Source organism: Columba livia, chromosome 1 (genome assembly GCF_036013475.1).
Source record: "Columba livia isolate bColLiv1 breed racing homer chromosome 1, bColLiv1.pat.W.v2, whole genome shotgun sequence".
Classification (NCBI taxonomy): Eukaryota; Metazoa; Chordata; class Aves; order Columbiformes; family Columbidae; genus Columba; species Columba livia.
This window is the reverse complement of record NC_088602.1, coordinates 93156044-93183086: the sequence shown is the minus strand read 5'-3', so window position 1 is coordinate 93183086 and position 27043 is coordinate 93156044. Positions and strand designations below refer to the sequence as shown.

At 39.9% G+C, this 27043-nt stretch overlaps 1 long non-coding RNA gene across 1 annotated transcript in view; it reads left to right on the top strand.

Moving 5' to 3' along the window:
* LOC110365498 (uncharacterized) overlaps positions 1-20398 on the top strand; it is a 59207-nt gene extending 38809 nt beyond the window's left edge. The window contains exons 2-6 of the long non-coding RNA XR_010473501.1: positions 1902-2046; positions 2867-2973; positions 5041-5178; positions 19274-19331; positions 19453-20398. This is a non-coding gene — a long non-coding RNA (uncharacterized LOC110365498). The remainder of the gene's footprint in view (positions 1-1901; positions 2047-2866; positions 2974-5040; positions 5179-19273; positions 19332-19452) is intronic.
* Positions 20399-27043: the final 6645 nt, after the last annotated feature.

Sequence of the window (27043 nt, the reverse complement as noted above, 5' to 3'; positions counted from 1 at the left end):
AAGCCCCACAAGGACAGATGACAGTATTGTAGGGGTTTTTCCCCGTTGTTGGCGAGAAGACAAGTTTCTGACAGTTTGGGGAAACACTAAAATGAAAGACCTTTTCTGACCTTTACCTCTGGAGGCAGAGCCTACATGTGCTTACAGACAACATTTTGGAGGGGAGCTCCCCCGGGGCCCCAGCGCAATTCGGTGGCAGTGCAGGGCGGGCAGCTGCATGCCTCCCGGCTCTTTCAGCACCCGCCTCCCCATGGACAGTTCCCAGCTGGGTCGGCCACGTGGGACTGCCGGGACCTCCTGTTGCCCAGTTGGTCCCAGAGGCTGGTGGTGGCCAGGGGCCAGTTGCGCTCTTAGTCACAGCCAGGACAAAAGAAAGCATCGAGGTGAAAGGTGAAAGGAGCCTGCAGAGTGTAATTTTACCACTCTTCTCCATCTTTTGCATGGGGATGAAGCAGGGAGAGAAATGGTGATCACAAGGCCCAGGTCAGACCTACGGTTGTTAGGAAGAATCAGAGAGGGAGAAGTGTGGGAAATAGTGGACAAGAACTAGGTTTCACTGGTAAACACTAAGTTGGAAACATCTTACTGATAGGAGAGGGCAATGTTTGAGCAGAGATGATAGGCAATAGAAACATTGAGGCAAAGTTTTTTCTGTGTGGAAGCACATTAAATTCCCCTTGTGAGTTGGATAGAGACACAATAGAAGGGGTCTTTTGTATGATGAATCCCCTCATATTAATTCGTGAGGTTAATATTGCGAATGCTGATCTAGTATTCTTGTCACTGTGCGGCTGGGGAACACTGTTCTAATGGCTTCAATTTTATAAGGTGGGGCGAGGATAGGTCTTCATCTGCACCTTCATCATTCAGTGTTATGAGAGTTGGCATCTTCTGTGGAAACAGACAGGAGTTAGAGAGTAAAGGTCAAGCATTTCTCTTACATCAGGAGCTCTGCCTTTTCTACATATAATCTCAGCACAGCCACCATCCTGTAGTGAGTGCACAAGGGGAGATGAATGTACTTATCTAGAAAAATCCAGACCCATTTAACCACCTATAGTGGCTCAAATACTCTTAATTCTAGATGCAGTTCAAATTTCCTTGGAGAGTGGGGTCATCTTTCTAAATGAATCTCCATAACAAACTGCCAAATTCCTTTACCCACTGCACTCTGCCAGGCTGTGCCTTGATTCAGTCTTTCCAATACCTGCCTCAGTTTTCACCCCAATCCACATGCAACTGGGATGCACACAGAACAGGAAGCCAACTGCATGTCAATACTGCAGTCATACACACTCTCTTTCCCTTTCTGGCCCAGAAATCTTTATTGAATTTTCATTTATCATTATGAGGGGATCATTCAACATGGCAAAGGTGCTATTTAGATGTGAGCATATTCAGTCAAAGCAGCTTAAACTTTTAATTTATTGCTTGTTAAACACATCAGGTCTGCTATCAGGAGCACTCTCGCTGAGATAGTACCAACTAGCTCTCACAGAAGGCTTGTGTAGGAGCCAGAATTGGAGAGCATGAAAATGTGAAAGCCTATGGACCTCATCTCCTGGCCATGGAAGTGGATTTACATGGGCACTCGGTGTACAAGAGTCACACTTGCAGATTTCAAAGCCTGTTTCCGGTGTAAGGACATAACTGCCCCCAGAAGCAGGGAGCTGTGGAAAGAAGCCCACCTCCAACCCAAGTGTCAACTTGCAGTCAAAGTAACCTACAAGAATTAACCCTGCCAAGTAATAACTGTCTGTTTTGCCACTGTGGGCTTAGGGCTTACTATTGTCACACACTTTGTATACATGAAAGTATTTAATGGGATAATGAAGTATGGGATAATGAGTATGGTGTATATCCCAGCTTTTGAATTTTTGTTTGTTTGTTTTGTTTTTGAGGTATCCTGGAAATGAACAAAAATCTTGAAGGTCTTCACTTTTGGACAAAGAATGAAATACATGTCAATTCTGTGGCTAGAAATCTTGTCTGACAGGTACTGCTGCTGTGTTTCATGTGCGTGCCTTGACAGCAGTGGCCAGAGTGGTGAGTAAACGACACTTGTTAATCCCAGCACCCACATGTGGCTACTCAAGAGCAGGGGGAAGTAGGCCTCCGATTTAACCATTTCTGTGTCGTGTAACTTCAGAGCAGTTATGCTTCTTGTTGGTTTGATTTGGGTTTGTGTCTGCTTTTTATTAGTTTCCCCCTTTTTTTTTATTAAATAGAGCTAAGGAGAAGTACATATAGAGTACTGTCAGTCTGGAACAGGGAAGACTCATTCCATGTGTTTTACTTTTGGTTTTGCTTTCCTTGGAAATGGAAGTGACATTAGGAAGGGTTGAGAGTTTCTTTATTTTCCTCAGGAATAACATGGAATTAATTATAAACTGAAATAAAATTGTTAGTTCAGGTTGAAAGATAAGAAAATGCAAACTAAAGACAAAACCACTGAAAAATAAATTGGTTTTACTGTCCACTTTTGAAATAAAAAAGACTGCTATTAGCAACATTTTTAGTGTTTCTTATTCTAAGAGATGACTTTACCTTGACAGAATCACTTTGATTTCAGAAATCATTATTGAAATTAAGAAAAACAACCTGCTTTAAGAGAATGTGCTGTAATGCACTGCTTTTCATCTTAAGGTTTTAGCTCTACAGTAAGTTTGTTTTGTATTGCACAAACCCCTGCTTGACACTTGAACTGTGGCAAAGGTGTTTGAGTTTACAGTGCTCTCTTCCCTAGCCAGAGGTTACTGCTGTCATGGGGTTGTTTGCCTGAGTCAGGAAAATCATTACAGCTACTTTGTGAAACTTCTTCAGATATTTCCTTCTAATGACCATTTACAGTTTTATTTTTTTCTAGGCATTGTGTCTATTTCCCTGTTCCTTTCAAAGAGACCTTCACATCATTCTGGGGTCAGTAAACGAATGTGGAACCTTTGCTTCTTCAGATGCTTGAAAACCCTGCAGGTGATTGCTTTCCCTGCTCCAGAGATCTCCTAATTCTGGCTTCCTCCCCCCTCACACAAGTATACATTGATCCTCTTCTTCAATGTCATAAATTTTAATGTAGTTTAACATACTTAGTTGTCACCAATTTGATTTTCTAGGTCAAAGAGTTCAACCTCCTTTAATCACTGTGTCCATAGCTCTCCATTACATTAGAGAATTCTTCTGTGCAATTTAAATTGCCTACCGTTAAGTTATGATCTTTGCCTCAGCTTTCCTCTCAGTGTTCTCTTGGATGAACTTAGTGCAAGTTTCTGCTTAGGGTTCTAAGGAGCCTTTTTCAGCCAACTTATGGTAAATTTGATGTTGTTTAAATATTTGCAATGACTATGAAGGCATCCCATATTTTTAACCGGACAATGGATAACAGCTTGCATAGGTACAGTTAAATATTCTTCTGCACCCACAGTGAAAGAAAAGATCATATGAGAAGATATAGGCTATGTCAAAGACACTGGATATGTCCGTGCTACAACAAAGTGATCTTCCAAGTAGTTTGAAATGGAGTAGCTTGGGTACTAAGAGATGTCTAGCTGCATTTCACTCTGCTCTCTGTGGCATATAGCCAAGACTTGGTAATTCAGGCAGCTTATCAAGTGGGGGCTTACTGGGTAATAAACTCAGATTCCCTTCATGCCGAGCATAGCAACCTAGTTGTCCAGTTCTGCATCAACATGGCTGAGCCTGAAGCTGGTGTCTTCGGGGTCTTCAGTCTCCTGTGCACTGCCTATACACTGAGAGTAATATGACTCCCATCCTTTGAAGCTAAATGCGAAGTCATGGAGGCTTTTTCTGTACATCAAGGTAAGCTTGTGTGTGCAGATGAGCAGGCAGCGGGAGTTCACTGTAGAAGCAGTGGTTCTCATATCTTTGTATGGCTTTTATAAGAGACAGAAACACTAGAAACTATTTAGTGAGAGAGTGATACAGATATTTTTGGTCTGATTTTGCTCCTTCGCTCCTAGGAACTAGTCAGCACCACAAATACTCGTAAGGTTGTTTGTTTGTTTGTTTGTTTTTTAAATCTCCCATTTTGAATTGGTATCCTTCTGTCACAACGTTCAAAACCAGAACACCCATGTCAATTGTACAAATTTCACTGAGAATCCAATAACAATCCCTAAAAATCTTAGGATGAAGCCTGTCATGTTGTTGAAGAAAATAGCCAAAATTCCAGTGAGGTTAAGTGGTCTGGACTTCAATTTTTAATGAACAAGGCATGGAACAAATTGCATGAAATAGTTTTCCAGCTGTCCGGCCATATAATTCTAAAATAATGTTTTCATCATTTTTAACTAGTATGATACCCTGGAATTTAGAATACAAATAAGATTTCTGTGATATGGAGTCCAAACCCCACACATAACAGCACAGTATATCTTCATTAACAAGAAACATTTCTATTGATTTCATTTTGCAATGTTTCATATTACATATAACAAATATGTATGGTCACTTAAATGAATTATTGCAATTCAATTTGGAATGATTGCATAAGGTTATTGTATTATCTCTAGGATGCCTTAGTCTCTGGGTGTCAAAACTGTTTTTATTTAATGGAATAACATGGGAAAGTTAATCAGAGCAGGTTAGGCTCTATGGGATTCAGGGTCACAAACACTCAGTCTCAGTTGTAAATGGGGAGCTTGCATTGCTTATTTATTTATATTTTTAACTCCGAAAATATATTTATGCAAGAGAAAAAGACGATGTGGAATTTCTTAAGAGATTCAGTCCTGGTAAAAGTGGTATTTGGCTTGCTTTTTTCCACAGAAAAATCCTGCAAGGCAATTACTGTTAAATGAGGAAAAGTTGTACTGGAATCAAGACTTTCCAGGAAATCTCTTCAGTTTGTCATCAGTCTGAGATTTTACATCACCTTTGCAGAAAATGAAAACAATTGATTCTAAGAGGACTGTTAATGTTATTCTGAGATTGCAAAATACGGTGCTACTCTGTTGTTTCACAAACATTTTACTTTTTCTTCTTTGTTGTGTTTACTTTATCTACCTTTCTCTCTCAAAACAGGGTAATGTTTTGAATTAATGGAGTCAGGAATTGCTTTTTGTCTTCATGTGGTTACACTGTGATTAGTGCAGCCTGCCTGAGTAGGGTCTGCTAAGGCAGATGGAGCAGAAAGCTGAGTGACCAATCTGAAGTAACAAGGTGAGTCTGTGTGCAGCAGGAGTAAAGCAGTTCCATAAAGAAAAATAAATTTTCTATTCAGGGGCCCTTAAGAAATAAATCCGATTTGCAGATCTTTTGGAGGGCATGTCACTCTGCATGTTAAACACTCTGCTGCTTGATAACAGATGTGGCAGGAAACCAAAAAATCATCTGAAATACAGCCTACAAACCAGAAGAGATGTCTGTCTTTGCTCTTAGCTGATCTTCTCCCTGGTGTCATCCTTTTGGCTTTTCACACATTATTGGCTAGATAACAATGGGTGAAAAGGACTGTGGAAAAAAGTTGCTCTCTGTTCTACATAGCAGTTTCTTTCAGGCAGATCATTTCCCACCTCCCTATCTCTAAATCTGACTTTGCTCCCCAGAACATCATCGCTGCCATAGTGAGTTAGAGCAACAGTTCATCTTAGCTTGGTATTTTGTCTCTGAGACTGACCAGTAGCAAATACTTATGGAAGGGCATTAGAGACAGAGGATAGAAAGGGCAATGCTTCCCTGGCATATCTATCCTCCCATAATCTGGTATAATCCTTGCTATACCTCCTCCATTCCAGACCAACCAGCTGGGGTTGCCTTGTCCTGCGCAGAGTTTGTTGAACAGAAGACAACAAAGTGCTTCTTGTTCAGACTCAGGTGCTGTCTCTGCCAAATCTGAAGCTGTGGTACCGCCTCCCCTCTCCAAAGCCACAGAGTTTTGGGTAACCATCAATATTGAGTCCTCAGCTGATGACAATAAATAGACACAGAATCCCTAAGCTCTCTTGCAAACAAAAAGGAACTACTGCATGTCAAAGTCACGCAACAAATGATTTCCATTCACCCAGAGGTTTGACTGAATTTCAATCACAGGCTTAAAGAGTCAGCCTTGGTTTACTCAGGGGAACAGGGCTGTTTTCAGTGGTCAGCAAAAGGAAGGCCTAGACTGTTCATTAATATTTAAAAAAGCCAAACACCAAAACGACATAATGAATGATGTATTGTCTCCGCTGCCTCTACATTAAGACAAAGCAATCAGGAGGCTACTAGCTAAGGGTCAGTTAAAAGAAAGCTCCCTCAGAATCCAGCAATGCTTCTCTGATCATGTTTCATTCCCCTAGAACTGGTGGCTGGATTTTCCACTGGCTTTCTTCACTTTGTCTGCCGGGGAGCCAGTGTTCCTCTGTGTAGACTTTAAACCTTTCAGAGGTATCAGCCCTGCCTCTAGAGAACAGAAATTCTTGTCATTGGCAGAGCTGTGATGTTTTGAGTTAGGCCCCCTATATAATAAATTCTCATCCAGAAACTTGCATATGGATGGCACTGATGACAGCAACTGTTCCTGTAGACAGCACCCGGCTTGGGCCCCACACCCTGCAAGCCCAGCTCCACTGGGTCTGAGCTCACCCATCCACGCAATCCTCAGCTGCAATCACTGGTGTCTCAAGGTCCCTGCACTGTTGCAGCACACTAACAATCTCTATATTACTCAACTCGCCATCAGTCGCATGGTGACTGCTATAAACCTATAAATCTAGATTCCTTTGTAAATGAGACTCTGAATCCTTCTGTATCCTTAGGTACCTGACTACGTTCATGCAGCACCTAACTGGCTGGTAAGGTGAAAGCACTTAATGCTCACATTACAGGGTTTTTCTGCTTGTGTTCACCATGAGATCTTCCATGGTGGAAAATGTCAGTGAGAAGAATGATTTAACATAAAATACATGTGTCTGAAGCCACAAATATAGGCAAATATACCCCTGTTTCCTTTATAAATTTTTGTCTAGTAGGCAAGCAACACTTCTGTCATAGTAATATAAGGATTACATTCTTATTTATAAGAAGTCTAAACTCTGGAAAGATAACATTTTTGCAGGGTGAAAATATTGACTTTAAATTCCTGAAGTGGTACTGACATCATTACTGGCAGATTCGGGAACCTGACACTTCTACATTTGCTTGTTTAATGAGATACAGATAGGCAGGCATTAAGAAAAATGTTTCACAGAATTTGGATGATATTAATTCAGTACAACAGCTGATGTCTGAAAAGCACAGCATGTTTTGAGAACATATGTTTGAAGGCACAGACACCTTGTGGTGTCCACCCATGTGGAGGTATGTACAAGTGGCATTCCACCTCAGTGTTCCTGCAGAACCCCCTCCACCGACCTTAGTCACCAATGTGCCTCACACCATATGTGGAACCACTGCACTGTTCAGCATGCAAAGCTATAATTTTGGTCTCAGTTTTTAAAAGTGATGTGTTACCCAAGCTGAGATCTCTTAAAGAGTTCGTTTACACATGAGTTAAAAAATTTCTGATTGTCTGTCAGTACTAACCAAAGTAAAAATGAAGTGGTTTTTTTTTTTTTTTGTGATAAAATATACATGTTCTTAATTACTCAGCTTTCAGACAGTGTGTTATGGAAAGTTATTATATGCCATTAGATGCCATAATAGCTATTAAGACTGCAACTGCATGTTTCACTTTTAGACAGATCAGCTAGATTTCAGGTGCTTGGTGATCAGGATCACTGTGCTCTGAGGATATTTCCTGGAGAGAGAGACTATGGGAGAAAAATGTGGATATAATGCAAATTTCATTGTCACCTTAGTTGTGGAGAGACAATGAGCACTTCATAGCACTACAAGTTAAACCTTCTCAGTGAAACCACAGGCAAACACTTGAAATGGAGCAAGAAAGAAAGTTTGTTTTATGAAAAGTCATACCAGGATTTTTCTATTAGGAGTAAACTGAAAGACTGAATTGATACAAATGAGCTGAATTGTGTCAGGTTTTTTTCCTAGAGAATTAAGTTTTTAAAAAAGTGTCATAATTCAGCAAAGCAATAGAAATGTCAGCACCAGGTACAGACTCAATGTGGAGAAGGATCTAATGACCTTAGTCTTCCCAGAAAATCAAAGTCTAAGTTTTAAAATATGGGTTCATTTATTACTTCATTCTTGTAAGATGCTTATGAAGTCTAGTCCTGTCTGTTAGGAAGATTTATCCTAAAGCCCTTTTATCTCCTTACTGGAAGTGTGTGTAAGCAAGAAGGAAAGTAAACTGACATCTCATTATTAAAATTAACTCCCTTTTTATAGGTTCTGTGTGTGTATAGCACAAAAAAAAAGAAAACAACACTTCTCAAGGAACGTGTTAGGAATCTGTAGATATATATCTATCAATGAAGACAGTTTTTATTGCAGCAGATTCAGAGATACTATTTCTCATCCTTCAAAATTTTTACATAACCACTGTGAAGTGTGGAAACAGGCTAAGAATTTTACTTGTTGGTGAATTGCTCTTGTCTTCAACTAGAAGAAGGCTCCAAGGAGTTCAGAGGTTTGGATCAGACTCATCTGTGGTCTGAAAATCCCTATCTACTTGGACTGCTTGAATTTGTGTTAATGAATTTAATCTGGATTCAGATTATTTAAAAAAAATATAAACCAAAAAAGAAAACTATTTTTTGTTTGAAGGGACTAAAGAACAATGAATTTCAAATGAAAATATTGGTAAAACCCATGGAGCCTGTAGTTATCCTTGTACAGGACTCACTGGGGCATGATACTATTTGTTGACAAAATAAACATTCTTACACCAAAACCCCCATCCAATGTTGAAAATAACTTTCTTCACAGCAATGTGATATATGTTGAACATCTGCTTTTTTGTGGACTGCCTCTTCCGCTTTTATTCTTTCCCCCTGTGTTTACTGTCATTGTCCACCACAGATTCTCCTCTCTCACTCTGTCCCTCCCTATTTTGCCCCGTCTCACCCATCTCTGTGTCCTCAGCTTTCAGGTTTGGTGGAGCAAATGCTACTTACTGACTGAGATTCTGAGTTACGAAAGTGTTAGCACTTTTGAATCAGGGCCCAGGAGGAAGTACTCTGTTAAATCCTTATCTCTAGAAAATCAAACGTGTTACCAAGTATGGTCAGTCTTAGGAGACCTGGGTGAAGTCAAGATGTGGGACTCATACCCATCACTTCCAAACAACTTGCAATGCTATATAGCTTTGCCTTGGACTATCTCTTCCTAAGGTCAAAAAAACTGTTTAAGCTTTTACTTTTTCAAAGACGGAGTCTTTCATTGCAAATACTCCATAACTGTTGTGAGGCAGAATCATATATTTCCTAGGACAGAGATCATAAATTGTGTGGGTAAAGTCTTCAGTATTCCTGTGCTAATTTTTAAACTGTGTCCCCACAGAAATAATAAGCAAAACTTCATTTGATGTGAGTGGGTCAGGGTCTCCTCTTTGACTACTGAGCCTCAGAGGCAGAGGCAGATGAATGCCAACATGTTTTTCTTATTGTAGAAGCCATGATTGTATTTTTTCAATGCTTCTGTGTATTTCTGAGTTTCCAAAGGACAACCTAGTCAGGACTCCCTTCACTCCCTCATAGTAAGAGTCTTTGTCATGTTTTGTATCACCATGTCCTTTTCACAGAGAAGTTTTGTGATAAGTTTCACTCTTGTGGAAAATTTCATTCATGAAATAAAAACCTCTAAAAATAAATTCTGACCAACCTTAAAAGGCACTTCCCAGCTACCTCAGCTCTATTTCAAATGCTTGTGATAATTTCCTTGATTTTTGTTTTAATCATGGAAATCTCCATTATGCTTTTATTAGTTCTGCCACAGGTTAAGAAGAGAGAACAATGTTAAATTTCAGTGCATGAAAAGATGGATGTGTTTGCTCCAAAGAATTTCCTGTGAAATGAATGAAAAATCTTCATAGGGAGAATAAATTGACCAATTAGTAAACACAATGCACGGAACACTTCTTAAGATTGCAGATGCTGTAATCTGACGGGAACCTCTACATCTCAAAACAGGGACATGATGGAGTTCTAATTATTCTGCAATTGAAAGAGCTGATAAATGAAACTGTCCATCCCCAAAATATGCAGACTCCCTAAAATGCATCTGATTCTGAATTTCAAATCAATAGGGTTTAATATTTCACTAGCAATCATACATTTGAAAATCAATGTTGTCAGGGTTGGTAATGCTCTCCTATAGAAGAGATAGTTACAAGTCAAAGAGATTGAAGGCAAACATTCAGGGATGAACTGACAAAAGCTGTTCCAAATGTCTTGTGTATTTTTTTTAAAGAAGTGACAACTATTTTACATAGCAACTGAAAAAAATGAGGTCTTTGATTTTCAAACCAGTAGAGCAATGCAGAGCCACCACAAAACACAAGAAAAAACACAGGAAGCACAGTTGAACATTTTCAGAAATTGTGGTATGTAAACTTCTCTGGAAAGGAGCTGTTCAGATTCATACCGACATTTTTCTGGGGGAAAAATACACTTGTTATAGGTATTCAAAAGTTGTTATACTGACGAGCAGATGCCCATACAATGTAAAACTTCACTGAGCAACATTGCCATGTCTTGGAAGATGGGTGAGGTATCCAAGGGTCCCTAAATCTGTGACTCTCTTCAGGCTGGTCTTCTTACAGCACCAGGTATGTCTGTGCTGAGATGATCTTCTCTCCACAACCCTCTCTTCTTTAATGTGCTCCAGCCACGTCTGCCACACAAGAGATGGGCTTCAACAATGATGGGATATTTTAGTTTGTTTAGAAAGAGCACTGACATGGTGTGATGGACTGATCCCACACACTGTTCCACCAGGCCAAAGCAAAACTTTCTGGTGTGCTTTCTTGACCTCTGGCACTAGCATGTTGTGAAGAAAGGAAAGGATTTTCTTTCTGAGAGCAGATCACCTTACAGCTTGAGCGAGCCTGGAATTGAAGGAGTATCTTTTTCGTGTGTTTTGGCTGGAAGAGGAGATCACCGTGGGAAATATAGCATGGCATTAAAAAAGAGTGCCACAGAAGTACAGAACCTAGAAAGCAAAAAACTGCATTACAGCAGGTGCTGCAGCTACCTAGATATATTTCTTAAACAGCATATTCTGGATTGTTACAAGTCCTCAGAGAGATAACTTATCTGTGGCAGTCTTATCTTCAGATCCTGATTTCTCTGAATACTTCCCAGGCAGCAAAGATGAGCTTGAAGACTCATCCACTTCTTTCTTTCAAAGGGACAGAAAGACAGTGTCTGTTGGTAATCCAGAAGCTGTGATAAATTATTGTTTGGTAATATTTCTTCAGTAACTATTCTGGGGTCACTGCAGTTCCTTGGACTTGATTCCTTTTTTTCTGATTTTGATATTTTCTTTCTTTCTAATTTTCAAAAAGCTGATAAAAGTGGACAGTTTATCCACCCTTCTGCTAACTGTGTTCTGAAGGACAAATAACTAGGCTTCTTTAACCCAAATAGAGAACACAAATAGTGTGTTCCTCTTGGGAGAATATGTTTGTCCATTCTACTACAATGTAAGTAAAGTTTTCTTAGCTGAAAATTATTCCTCGTTTGGAAATTTTTTGTGGGTTTTTGATTATTTTTACATTTAGAACTCATCTAAATTCGACTCTACAACCAGACAGCACTATCAGAAAGAGTATGCATGCAATTATCCCCACTCGGGGCTATCTTGCAGTACATACTTGCGCTGTTCCAAACAGCAAAAGTATGAGAATTTCTTCCTAACATTCCCTGTTTCTTTGAGACTGTAATGTGGAGCAAAGCCGATGGCAAGCAGAACAATTTAAAAATCTTACCCTGTGTTAAGAGTTTTTCTGAATTCTCACCCTCATTCCCCTAAATGAACAGCACTGTTCTTTTCCTTGCTGGTCAGAAAGAAAGGCAGCTGACAGCTACAAGTCTAAAAGGCACATGTCCCTCCCATGGCCTGCCCATGCCCATGAGTACTCTTTCTCACTGTTGTCATGGCTGTGGTGTTTAGAACCATTGTGCTGATGTGGCTGTTGCAGCAGGAACATCACAGGGCTAATATCAACCCAGATCTCAGCCAAAATAAAGTAAAAAGATAAAAGGCAGTAAATAAGTTTGGTTCTTTCCTTGCTTTGCTTAATTTGCTGTGTTTCATTCTTTTAGTTTCCTTCTCAGCTCATAGCTCTTTTGTTTAGCCTGGAAACTTCAAGGCTTATCTGCGTCTAACTGACCATGACTGTGGTCTGCTAGAGAATGGATAGCATGAGTATATTAAAGGCCATGTGGTGCTTTCCCACTGGGAGAAGCCATTTTTAATATATGTATGTTAATAAGATGACCTATTTGTATAATTGTAGAAAGATATTATGGGCTTGATGATTTTTGACATTGTTACGCTATATTTCCACTTGTAGGGATATGGGAAAATAAAATCAGCCCTTGTCTACCTCTATATGCTTATTGTCTGTTAGGAGTAAACAAAGAAGTGCAATACTACTGCTGCTAAAGATGGGGACTGCAGAGCACAGTTCACTGAATGATGGAGAGTTTCAGTATTAAGGCAAATAAAATAAAGGTTGTGTCTGGAAAATTGTGCCTTGCATCTTGCCTGTCCTGTAAGGTATAATGACTACAGTGTTTGAGCCTCATACACTTGTGAGAAGAGAATGCCCACATTGCTAAACTGAAGCATGCTAGGTGGTTCCTGGACACTGAAATATGATTGTCCACACCAACAAATTGTGAGCCTGATTGCTGGCACCACATCAACTCGGTGCATTAGCTGTTTTCCTGGCAATTCCCAGCTACAGTTCAGGGTTAACACAGGAAGGGCAATGCTCCTACCTCCTCGTAGAGATGAGTTTGTGCCTCATCTGCACTGGCTTTCTGGTATGGTCTCCAACACCTGCCCAACAGACCTCTTCATTTCCTCTTATGCCTCCAGCTAATGTCCCCCACCCAATGTCCAAAAAAATCTTGGTGTCATGCTGTAGAAGGACCACTCTTACTATTTTGGGGCCCTCAAATAAACAAAAAAAAAGGCAAAAATTATAGTGACTGGACACTGGAGTGGGTCCACACAGTCTTGGTAATGGCAACTCTCTGGCCATGCCTGATGCAGGGTGGGAGGATCATAAGGACTGAACTCTGCCTGGATTTGCTTTGTTCTGCACAATGAGGTTAATGAAGGAGGTGGCTGCAAGAACATCACCTAACATGGATGTGCCGTAAGGAAAAAAAACAATGTGCTGTATATACAGAACAGAAGCAGAAGTCCTTCAGACCAATTTCTCTTCACTTGATCACTTTCAGTCTCCTAGACTGAATTATTCTGTCTTGAAGACGAGGGCCAGAATATGAAGGACATTGGAGATGGTAACTCTGTGAAAAGCCAAAATTTTGCCAAAAATGCTTTAGATATTTCCCAGTGGTGTTTGTCCTCAAACATATTTGGATCACACCCACTTTCCACAGGCACATCAACTGTGTGATTTGCAGTTAAATAGCTGATATATCAAGGTCTCTTACCTTGTGTCTTTTGTAACTGATAAGCTCTCGATTCTTATCAGAGTTTCTTGTTGTTGGTCCTTATTGATTTTCATTTTCATTTGGTTCACAAATCTGATCACTATATTTCATTGCAACACAGTTACTATCAAAATAATCCAGTTCTCCCTGGAGGATGTTCAATCCTCCTACCTTTACATTTGTAGCACACAGATTTGATTTTACAGCAGTCATTAATGAATAACAGGGAAGGCTGTCCCAAGCTGGGTCCTTGTTACAGTGATAGTAACTTCGCAGCAATCCAAACATTCTTCTTTCAGTGGAGTTCACTATCCTTTCTTATTAATTAGTTTCTTATGGTTCTCTAATAATCTTTATCTGCTCTTATTATCTAATAACTTCCCATACAGCACCAAAGTAAATGTTTTACTGAAATAGGAGTAGATTCAACAGACTTCATTGACTTAAAACTGAATAAATCAGTCATCACATAATGTGAAAGGTAGTAGATTATTCTGGAATGATTATCTTTTCAAATATCATGTTGATTTAATAACATTTTCTATTTTCTTTCAAGATTTTAATTACTCTTTCTTTCAAAATGTGTTTGAAAGCTCTACTTACTACTCAAGTCAGACTAATAAGCCCAGAGCTAGCTAAATCAGAAGGAGGCACACTCCTTAAGTGATACATTTGTTATTCTCTGTAGATTTGCTATGATCACTGATTTGACAGGTTTATTAAAAATCCTTCCTAGCAATGTCCAACAATATGCAATTCCACGTGCCTCTCTGTGCTACATTCTGGGATGGACATTGCAATGTCTCCAATTGGAGGACATGAAGATCTTTTATCTTGCTTTCATCTCAAAGACCGGCCTTTTTTTTCCTGTACATTCATTCCCATTAGCTATCCCTCATTATCCATTTTGTTTTTAATTCAATGATTTTTGCTGACTGTGAGGCAAATTATCATTTTAATGTTTCTTAGTTTATCAGCATTACTTTTAATCCTTAATCCATCCCCAGAATTGCAATTGGCCCTGCTTCTCATTTCGCTACTTTTCACTTTTATTTATATAAACAAAGAAGTTTTTGCTGTTCTGCTTTTCTCCACAAAGTTTAACTAGGATTTTGGCAGTTTTCTTTTCACCCCTGTGCTTCCTGACCTCCAGTATGCGGCTGTCTTCAGTTCCTTTTTTCCTTCCTTGCCTGGGTGCCGTTCTTGTGCAGTGAAACATATACGTCCTGAGCTGGACTCTTTGCTTACAATTTTATGTGTTATCCTCATACTCTCAGAAAAAGAGATGGTGGTTGGGTATCTCCATCCAGCCATTACTCAACCTGCTTATACGATGTTAAGTCATGTCTGTCAGGTTTATAATGGTGCATCAGAAAACAACTGTTTTCCAAAAACAAAGCATAAACCTTATAAGCAAGTTCACTTCATAAATTTCTTACTCAAGTGCTTACGCTGGCTTCTTTGCTTAAAATCATGAGAATATCTTATTTCAGGCGAGTGTCTAAGGCAGTAGTTTTTATATATATATATATATATACACACATATACATACACAAACACGTATATGTATAGAACAGCAGGACAACAAGCTCTCTAAGACAATCTGAGTTTCAGACCTTAGAGGAAGAATTAAGGAGTCAGACTCCATTTTCACTGTGTGTTAATTTTTTCTTTTTCTTTACTTCCAGGGACAGTAACTTTTCTACCAGTGTAGTCCAGGCTATAGCCCAGCAGCTCCACTTTTTCTTCTTGGGACAGATCAAGGACAATTCTACAGAGGTTAGCAGAATTGAAGGGACATTAAAGGGTTACCATGAAAGCAAATCCAAGCACAGCAGAATGCAACATTTTAAAGGAGCCTTCTTAAAGACTACTTTGTTTAAAAAGCACCTTTCCTAGCTTAGTGTTTTAAAGCAAGTCCAAGCAGAAAGAGATACGTTTGTTGAGGCTGGGTATATACTTTAGAATAATGCAACTTGTCTTTTTGCTTTCAGTTATGGTGGTTGCAGCTGAGCAGGAAGAAACAATGCCTTTGCTAATATAAATACTGTGTCTTCTGGTTTTCCTGCATTTTGGATAAGCAGCCCTTTTTTATATATTCAGAAACACTACTTTGAAAGCATTATTGAGTAACAAAGTACTGTATGGAATGGGTTTTGTAGGCTTAGCAGGGGGTGAAAAGTTATCTCACAGGAAATCTTTCTTAATTTAGAGATACACCAAACAGTACAAGCACCACTGGGCATTCCTCTTATTGATCCACAGATTTCCCTTTCCACAGTGGTTACCAGCCATGTCCTTTGCTGCTAACCCCATGTCATTTGTGGCTAGAAAATGAAGACACCCAAGTGTGCTATTGTCAGTCCCAGTCCTCAGCCAGCATGCAACATGGGAGCCTGGGGAATCTGAAGTCTGCTGATGCCTGGCTCAAAGAGCATCTCCAATGCTGCCAGGCAGCAAGACGACAAAATGAATTTCTATGATGCAAAAATTAGATCTGATTGATAGGAACCTAGTAATAAAATGCCACATCTTATAGATATGGAAGGACCACAGTGCCAGTGATAAAGTGAGATTGGTCAGGTCTGACAAACGTGCATTGGAGCTGTATTATTGACAGTGGGGGATAGTATTGATTGAGCTGCCAAGCTTATCATATTACACAATTATGATATTAGATTTGCATATTTAATTCTTTTAGAAGAAATTTGTCCAAGGCAATTATAAGAGAGAAATGGAGTCTACTGGTCCAAAAAGGAGGAATCATAAGCTTTTAGGAAAAAGCAGCTACTGTCAAAGGAAAGTTTTGTCTAGCAGACCCATGACAAGGAAACAATGGGAACACAAAACCAATAAAGATTTAAAAGATTTGTTCCCAACAGTGTTGTCTCAAGGGACAATAAGGCCAAGATAGATGACCATTAAACCTAGGCTAATAAAGATGTGATCTACAGGCTAGATCTGCTTTATGCACAGAAGTGCAGCCTGTAGAGTCCTGGAGAGTTTGCACAGAAAATGCCTTCTCTTTCTTACATCACAGTATGCAAAAGAGTTTCCAAATATTTTAATCTTGGGCCTCATCTGCTTGCTGAAGCCACCCAAGCTGTGAGACAGACATGTAGCTCTTTTTCAAGCCAGTGACTAATGTCCAAGAGAATGGATGAGTTGGACATAATCTCCTCACTGACATGCTCATTGCATAGAGTGTTTGTAGGAGTTAGTTCTGAGATTCTCTCCTCAAAGGAAATCTCTTGAGGATAATTCATTGGTCTAACCCTCCTTGGCTCATTCTAGCTCCTGTGAACTAAATATGGGGCTTTTGCTGCCTTCATTGTTCTATCAGTGGAAAAGACACTGAGCGTAATCATTCTTCACTTTCACTATTGTTAAATGGAAGGAATAAGGTTTTTGCAGTGTCTTGAGACCTGTAGATGACAAGTTCTGAGCATTACATTTATGACTATCTGCATTTTGGAGTACCAGATTTTTGAAGAAATTTTCTGTGCTGAGGAAGATAAACATATTAATCAACATTGCATCAAATGATTCTTCCTTCTACCCAGTCCCAGCTTATGTGCACCCAGCTAGCTCATCTTTCACTTGTGGACAGCCAGTCTTCTGATTTGGAACTACTGCATGGTTTCTATTTGGGGACTTTTGTTTGTTTGTTTGTTTGTTTGTTTGTTTTGTTTGGGTTGGTTTGGTTTGGTTTGGTTTGGTTTTGGTTTTTTCTTTTCTGGAGACAAGAAGTATGAGAACCTTATTATGTAAGGACTGTAAAATTTCAAGGGTAAGATTTACTCTCCCAGGTCCACAAAAAGGCAGCAAATACTTCCATGGAAGGACAAGTCACCAAAATGCTTAAGGCGTAAACGAAAAAGGAGGAAAGAAACATGTAACCTTGTTTCAGAGCCTGTTACAATTTTTATTAGGACTTAAACTGGCAAAGTGAGACACAGAAGCTTCCCACAGCTTAGGGCTAATGTCCAAAGCTTGGGTTACAGTTCAAGCTCACCTTTAACATTTCAGAAAACTGGCAGAGGTCTGTTTTTGAGTATTAGTGAGTCACCCTGCAAAGACCAGTGGTTTGAAACAGGAGCAAGAAGCCAGGTTTGGGGTGAGAAAGGAGCAGGCACTTTGGTGGGGTTCCTGGCCTCTCTTCATCCCTTTGAAGCCTCTGCACTGAGCAGAGGGATCATGAGAACCAGGTCCCATCCTCACCAGCCCAGCAAGTGGAAACACTTCCAAGCTGCTCTGTGCTGAACACTGCTAATGTGCTTCTGAGTCGTCATGCTTGTGCGGTACCATATGTGTGTGGAGGGGATGTTGGTACTGATGAAATGAGCGTTTTTACATGGTGAATGGCTTTGGTATTTAATGCTGAGATATTGACCAAAGGGCTGGTCAGGGCTTCTGCAATGCACAGGACATAGTTCCGCTCTGCCAATTACGAGAACAAATACCCCAAATATATACTGTGGGAAGAGCTTTTGTTAGGATTAAAAGAAAGGTGTTATTGAAATACTTTATAGTTCTGTATCACTGCTATTACAGATAACTTGTCAAGATAAGGGACAGAGTAGATATTAAAGCAATACATAACAGAGGTAATTTGAAAGGCATATTATCAACTTAAAAATCAATCCTCTACAAATTCAATTTTTATTTACTATTATGATTTGAAAAAAAAAGAAGAATTTTAAAAATACATACTTGAATACAGTTGTTGTTTAAATTGTGTATTTGGCAGTGCAATGTGATTAAAGAGCTTTGTCCTTTCAGAGTCTGTTTCCCCTTTTGTTTGTATGAGTGTTTCACAGAGCAGCAAAATGGAAGGACATATTTAAAACAATTCTGTTTATTAAGGGACAAGTAAAGGTCAAAGGCATTCAGGAACAAGAAAAGCTCCTGAAACTCATTTAAATGTTTTCTTTTCCCTTTCTGATTTTTTTTCCCTGTTGACGACAGCCTTTTCTCATTAGAGTGTTAGCTAGCATCACTGTATTAAAATACTTTCCAGAGGTGGCAATTGAAAAATATCTGAGGTTGGTGTATTATCCATTTTACAAATTGTACTATATTCCTGGCCCAGGGAAAATATTTAAGCTTTGAATTCAACAGGACTTGTGCAGAACAACAGGGTTTATGGGCTTTCCTAAACCATGATTCTTTCTATCCTTTCTGAGCTACATGATTTTCTTTTGCAAGTATGGCATAGATATTATGAACGCTGCAGAACGGTTTTTTATTGTTGTCGAGTACATTACACTTTGCAAACAATGGGATCAGCAGATCATAATGGAGAAACAGTTATCATAGAATCATAGAACCACAGAATGGTTTGGGTTGGAAGGTACCTTAAAGATCATCTAGTTCCAACCCCCCTGCCACGGGCAGGGACACCTTCCACTAGACCAGGTTGCTTAAAGCTCCATCCAGTCTGGTCTTGAACACTTCCAGGGATGGGGCATCCACAGCTGCTCTGGGCAGCCTGTTTCACTGCCTCACTGCCCTCACAGTGAAGAATTTCTTCCTTTTATCTGATCTAAATCTACCCTCTTCCAGTTTAAAGCCATTAACCCTAATCCTATGATTACCCAGCAACATATATTGTCTAATAGAAAAACTTAAAAAGATAATGACACATTCTGTGTCCAGTGTCTTCTGTATCAATTCATCTATTGTAGCATTTTGAGAAAAATAATTAAAAAAAACCCTTAACTCAGACAACGATTATGTCCTAGGTAGCAAAAGACAACAGATGGCCTATTGGGAGACCCAAGCTCATGTGAAGTATTAACTGTAAGTACAACAATAGGGATCTGAAACAGGGAGAAGTGGGAGGGTAAAAGCCTTAAATGATCTCTCTTTTTTACCCACTCCTGGGAGGATTATTGCTTTTCCTTCATTCCATCTTTTGCAGGTCATCCACAACAAGACCCTAATTAATGGCTACAGAAAACAGCTGCCCCAAGAAACAAAATATAAACTATATAAATATGCTTCATGCACACATGCACACATATAGAAGAGCATCAACACCTATGAAATAAAGATGCTTCATTCAGAACTAGCTCACATGAAGAGAATTTTTGCAGCACTGCCAGAGAGAAAAAATTCAGTGTCATGAAAAGTTAAAGGTTCCGGAAATGTTTTTGCTCAACACTGGAATGAAAACAAATTTTTATAACATTTTTCTGACTTGGAATTGTGTCAAAAATTAGTATTTTCAGATTGAAAAGCTCCAGATTTTGGTGCAGACCTCCTCCTGCTTGTAGCCAGAACCCTGGGCTCCAGCAATCTTTGTCAAAACCAATATGTCTCCACAGACTATTTCAGCTTTGATAAACAGCATATTTTAATGAAATGACATTTTGCTGAAAAAATTCCAGTCAGCTCTAGCTGTAGCCTTTGTGAGACTGGGAAATTGAGCATTATTAATATTGCTAAATCATTCTTTTCAAAGGCCACCATGTCTCTTGATGATCCCTAGACATAAGGAATTAATTACTTGAGGGTGGAGGGAAGATGGGGCGAGGGTGAGGAGGTTAGTGCTTTATTGGACCCAGGCATGGGATAGTAATAAAGCTACCCACAGTCAGGTTGCAAATCATATTTTGTGTTTTTGATGCAATTACTTAAAAAAAAGAAGTGTCCCACCTCAGCTGGCCGTGAGTGCCCATCCCAGATGAGAATTGTGGCTCCTCTGATGGGCACCTGAGAAGCAGGGTTGGGGCATCCTGCCATAGGCCATGGACCTGATCCTGCCACCTCTTTGGCTGTGGTTAACAACACAGCAGCCGAAGACATTGCACAGCTGTGCAATCCCTGCACACCAGAAGCCAGATCTCTTTGCTTTTGCATCAGTGTTTTGTGGAGCTCCTTGGGATGGGATGGGATGGGATGGTGGGAGAAGACATAATCTCATCTCTGAGTTGATGGATACATTGCTAATCCTCCTCTGTCCTTACCTCCCTGGACTGCCAATGATTTGGCAGTGGAAAGCTGCTTTGCTGGATGAAGGAAGGGAAGGTGTTTGCTTGGAAACATGTCATACGTACAGCAAGGGTCTGTTGGGCCCATGATCTGTGGGGAGTATCCTGGGAGCTGCCTGCTGTCCTGCAGGTGCCTACAAGGGTCATGATTTAAGCATATGTGCAAAGCTGGACTGTGTCATATATATTGGCTTTGGGGCCCAATATGCTACCAAAAGTATCTGGGTTGGGATGTAGTGCTTAATATCCCTTGTCCTCAACATGACAAGTGTGGGAGGTAAGAAATGTGCCATGTTATACCTTGTCTCTGGTTGGTTCCCCCAGGAAGTCCTAGTGATCCTGCTCAATAACCAAATGAGAAAGCCAAAACTGCTGAATGTGAGCACAGAAGGAGGAGGAGAGATTGCTTGTGAGGTTTGTCCATCCCCTGAAAAGGGACTGCATAGGTGGTTATGGCAGCATGGCTGCACCAAGAGACACTCACTCTCTTGGAAACACTGGTGCTTTCAGCAACACTGTGCAATGGACTTAGCTCCCTCCAAGATGCCACTGGGCATAGAAGTTAGACCACATATATTATCCCTCCAGTTTGGCTTTTTGGTCCACTATGTAGCAGATGTAAGAGCAAAACCAGGAGCTGTCTGTGGCCTTCCTTTTCTTTCTGTTGTAAAGGTGCCAGCTTTACTGGTCCTGCAGAGCTTTCACTACAGAAAGGGCTGTACAATTCACTCCTTTCCCAGGCTGTCACACACTGGCCCTGGTTACACCACCTCCTGCACTAAAAAATCCTCTAAAAAACCAGTTTGGGTGAAGAATGTAGTTTGTTTGTATGGCTTTGATCACCATGAGTTTACATACTGAGTTCATAGCAAGATGTAATTAGGTGGCTGTAGAAAACCAGTGTGCTACAAGAACAGTAGGGTATTTCCCTCTTCATCTTCACTATAAGTTAATTTGTGGGTGATTACTGCATCTTGAAACACTTTCATTTGTACTGCAGGAAGCTGAAGGTTTTTTAAGGTTTTGGTTTTTTTTTAATTAATTATTGATGATTCAGATCTGGAGTCATTTTTCACCTTATTTTACAGAAATAACTGATGCGTTTTCAGTGTAAGGGTATGTGTGATGCTTATGAGTACACATACACATACACATACACATAGGTAAACCATTTATTTGGCTAAGAAATTGGTCTGAGGGAAGCGGTCATGCTGATCACACCTTTGATTTTCAAGAGCAGGGGAGATAAGTTATTGTCAAGCCTCATCTGGCTCCGAATTTTGTTATTGTAGTGCTCCTCTTGTCAGATGGAGCACACTTATTTGGTGTTGATAGTATACATATACAGCTCACGGCAGATAATTGCAGACAGATTTAGAGAGATCAGGCAGAGTTAAGAGCCAGAGTGTTATGAAGGGAAAAGGAGGAGAAGACTGCAGTTTCACTGATAAGAAGAAGCCACAGAGAAACAACCTTTCACTGGGCCAAGGCAGCTAACATCCGTTTACAACTTTGGAAAGCGCCTTCACGATTTTTGTTAGTTCACGCTTCAGCCACAATGCTCATTAAGGATCACAATATGTAGCTTCTGTGACCAAGTTATTTTAATGATCAGTTTTACAGTGTCATCCTACCTACAGACCATATGATATTCCTGTGACAAAAGATGGTCAACCAGACAAATTATAGATGATGCAGCCTCTTTTGCTCTTAACTTCTACATCTGAGTGTGCAGGAGCGGGGGAGAAAGGGTGACGCAAAATGGTTGCATCTATGACACTCATCACATGAGGTGAGACTGGCAGAACCCATGTTTGCCTCTATTTGTACAACAGTGAAAATTTCTTTTAGCACACATTTTATTTATTGTCTATATAAATGTCTAAATATAGGTGCAGGAAAACTTAGATGCAAAGATGAGGCAAAGAACTTTTTGGCTAAGGAGGCAGGTTCTGTGTTGAAATTAATATAGAAACTGGTCATTATGAGCTTCTCTTGCCAACATGATCAGGTTACTTGATTTATTGCTAAACTTAAACATTTTTGATTTTCAGCTGAAGCTGTACCTGACTTTGGTTTTGTCAGTTATGCAGGGATGCATTGGTGAGAAGGTGAAGTGAGCTTTTCCTATATAGACACAGCAAAAATTATGGAAAAAGTCAGAGCAATTGTTGAGATAGAAAATAGGATTTAGAAAGTGAAGTATTAGACATTTGCTTTTCTATGTGCCAGGCATTTGCAGATGTACCTTTGTGTAAAAGTGACTCTTTTTGAGGGATGCTTCAGTCCTTACACAAACCTGATTTACTACCATTGAAGCAAATTGAGGTGAGTCATAATCATAAAATACCAGGTTGGAAGGGACCGCAAAGATCATCTGCTTCAACCTTTCTTGGCAAAAGCACAGTCTAGACAAGATGGCCCAGCACCCTGTCCAGCTGAATCTTAAAGGTGTCCAATGTTGGGGAATCCACCACTTCCCTGAGGAGATTATTCCAAAGGCTGATTGTTCTCATCATGGACAATTTCCCAGTTGTGTTCAATCGGAATCTACCCAGGAGTAACTTGTACTCATTACTCCTCGTCTTTTCCACGGGACTTTTTGTAAAAAGGGAGTCTCCATCTTCTTTGTAGCCACACTTTAAGTACTGGAACACGGTGAGATCTCCTCTAAGCCTTCTTTTCTCAGTGTGTTGTTTTTGTTTTTACCTGAAATGATAGAGGGCTTATTTATTTATTTACTTATTTGGTGTTGCAAACAGAAAACAGATACAATTGAAATTCTGTTTAATTAAAATTTTTATTTCCCAGATAAAGTGATAAAAAGACAATGAATATAATACCCTCAGTCATTAAAGTCTTCTAAGTCTCAGTCAATCCGTTAATAAGTTTATCGTCTTTCACCTCTTCTGCTCTTAACTTTAAAGTGTTGGAGTGAAAAAATAGTCTAACAAGTGCTCCTGCTTTAACGAGACTACTAGTACTATTGATTTCCTAAGAGGAAAATCCCTAGCTAAAATTCAAGAAAGAAATTAATACAACTAGCTTTTAATAATATGAACTTTCTTGAAATCAATATGTTTTCTCATATTACATTATACTTTGCTACATACTAGCCACTATACAAGTAATCATAATCGATACAGAGCCTGTGTGTTTGCAAGGATTTAAAAGGCTGGTGTAATGGAGAAGAATTAGCCAAATCTGGCCTGAAAAGTCAGAGTGTCAGTCTGATCTCAAACAGCAGCAAACTACTGTTTGGGCAGTCCAGATCCAGAGGGCTTTTGAGGTACTAACAGCTAGGCTCATTGTGTATGATGACTAGTGTGTGACGATGGAAATTACACTTGGCCATGGTGGAGTCAATTTTTCCATAACAGCACTTTACTGAAGAGGCCAGGTAGTAGACCCTCATTAAAATACTGCAATTGAATTTGTAGAAAGTTTGGATGATTTTCAGTCCTGAGTAGAGTTGATTGATACTACGGATACAGAGTCGCAGAAAAGCTGAAGTTGGAAGGGACTTCTGAAGGTCATCCATCCTGACTCTTCTGATGAAGCAGGGCTACCTACAGCTGATTTCCTAGGATCATTTCTAGACAGCTTTTGAGTATCTCCAAGGAGGGAGACTCCACCACATCTATGGGCAGCCTCTGCCAATCCTCAGCCACCCTCACAGTGAAGAAGCATTTCCTGAAGTTCAGTCTCCTGTGTTTCAGTTTGGCAAGGACAAGTTTCACATGCTACTTAGTTACATCTGTTGAACCCCTCAGTATTTAATTTACCAACAAGTGAATGCAGCCCCAGGACATTAATTACCACTATGTGTTGATGGGAAACCTCGAATAGGGATCATGAATTGTAATATAACACCACCCCACAGGGAGGCCAGTGAATCAGGACATTTCATGGCCCCTGCCAAGTGGCCCCAGAGAAAGTCAAGAGCCTGGAATATAGCTATGACAGACATCATGATTGCATGCATGTTGGCTAAATCAAGGGGAGTCCCACACTCAGCTGTCATCCATTAGCATGCTTGACTATGTTAAAATCTGTGCCATTATCATAGGGCTTTCAATGTTTCTTATCATCTATAGTCTCCAGGATGTACGAGGAGTATGGAGAGTGTGTATTCACTGTGATGTTTTCTGAAAATCAGCCACTTATGACATGCAGTTGAAAAAAAGAAGAGATTTGGATAATTTGCCTACATAAGTTTTGAGAAACCATACTGGGATATTTATAGATTTTTTTTTTCTTTTTATTTTCTTTTTTTTAAGACAGATTCTAGCATTTGTGGTTAAAAGCAGACACAGAACGTTGAAGGATGTTGAGGATGTTGAAGGTACAGCGCCAGGCAGCTCAGTGACCAAGGCTTCATGATGGATAAGCTCAGGGACTGAGGTACCCATGGAGTGCTAGGGGTAGCACTGGGCCTGGGGGAACTGCATCCCCACCAGGCCCAAATTGACAGCAAACAGAACAACTCTCACTTTAGTGCTTAATCAAGGTAGAGATGAAGTGGGACTGGACACAGGGCCACAGGCAATGTCTAAACACTAATAATCTCAATTTGGAGTCCATCTGCAGTTCCACTCCCAGGGTTCATATGGTTTTGTTGGAAAATGAGCTTTGGAAAAACAGCTGGAAAACTTCAGATTCAGTAGACTCTGTCTCCTAGGTCTTCTGCCAATATAGTCCCTTAATGGGCAAAACCACTGCAATGACTACTGTGGGTTATAATGGAGGCTCCACATACACTTGCAGGGGACACTACCTAAATATAGGTATATATGATATAAATATTTTCATCAGTCTGTCACTGAATTTTATACTGAGTGTTTCTACCAGCTTTCCCTTGTAGTCTGAGCTAAATTCAGCTAACACTTGGACATGGTAAAAAAAGTCAGAGAAGTCCCAGGAATCCAGTGGCAATTGACTGTAGGGGTAATAACAAGGAAACTCCTTGTCCTCCATATCATTTTCCTTTCCAATTATTAATGTGTACAAAATACTGATATGAAGCCTTTTCCAAAAAAGATAATTTCCAGAGAATGATGCTTTTAAAAAAGTGAGATTTTCACGGTTATGAAAATAATTATATCAAGATTGTGAGAAATTACCTTGAAGAGATTTCAAAACTACTGCATTGTAAAGATTCAATGTTCTGAGAAAAGAATATTTCTGTTTTGTAATGCTTCTGTTTTGGATGAAAGTCTTCTCGACAAGCAAAATTTCTGACTTTTGTTCAATTCCACTATGAAACACTGCTAGCTACTGCAGCTAGGACAGAGAACTAAATGTCAAGGCATAGAGAAGATCACAGTATCACAGTATCACAGTATCACAGTATGTTTGGGATTGGAAGGGACCTCAAAAGATCATCTAGTCCAATCCCCCTGCTGGAGCAGGAACGCCTAGGTGAGGTCGCACAGGAACATGTCCAGGTGGGTTTTGAATGTCTCCAGAGAAGGAGACTCCACAACCTCCCTGGGCAGCCTGTTCCAGTGCTCTGTTGCCCTTACTGAAAAGAAGTTTCTTCTCAAATGATGAAAAGAATTAAAAGATGAAAAGAAGAACATTCCTTCTCATTTGCAGGCATAAATTATATGCCTGAAAATGAACAGTTATTTTGGATATTGTTATGATATGCCAATTGTGCCCTAATTTTCTGCATAAAATTTGCTTTTAGCTATTGTACCTGTTGGAAGAGCGGTATTAGATACATTATATGGTGAATTTCTGTGCATAGCAGAGTTACTCTCATGTAAAAAGCATTGCCTGCATAATCATGGACTGTCATCCAAATAGGTGGAGTTGAACTTTAAAAGGATGAATTTGTGGTCTTGGTATCCTTCTTGCATTTTGCTGTACAAGTGAGTGAGTCTTGAGAGCAGGGAGTTAAACAGTGGAACCAGGCACAGAGCTGAAAGTAGTAGGGTAGCTGCTGCTGATCCTTCTGCTGTACATAACAGATAATGCTGTTTTCATGCATGAGCAAAAGATGGAGAGGGAGCAGCAGAGTGGGGATTCATGGCAGGGTTAGGGAAACTTTCTCCTGGTCTTTATTCATAGTCTCTTCCCCTTTCTTATTTCTTTTTCCCAGTTCCTATGCTCTTCTGCCTTCCTTAGTATGGCTTTGGTATTGCAGATGTTTTTTGGGGACAGGGTGTGTGTGTAAGGAAATTAGTTAAGAGGATGAAAAAACAAGTTGTTTTCCAAGCGCTTCTGATATACTCATCATAAATAAGACCCTGATGGTGTTTTCTGTAAGAAAATGTTGCACTGCTTTCACAACTTGTCAAGAAAAATAGTCTAGTGAAAAAGAGGACAAAGGTAAATAGAGACCGTTTAAACAGTAGTCTGAGAGACAGTCAGTAATGATGAATCCCAAAGGCCTTTTTGTTGTTGTTTGAGTTAGCAATTTTTTTCATTTCTCCTAGTTTATCATCAGCATTCCTGTGTTTTCCCCCGCAGTGTCCCTTCTACAGCAGCAGGGACCAGATCCTGGACTGTGCA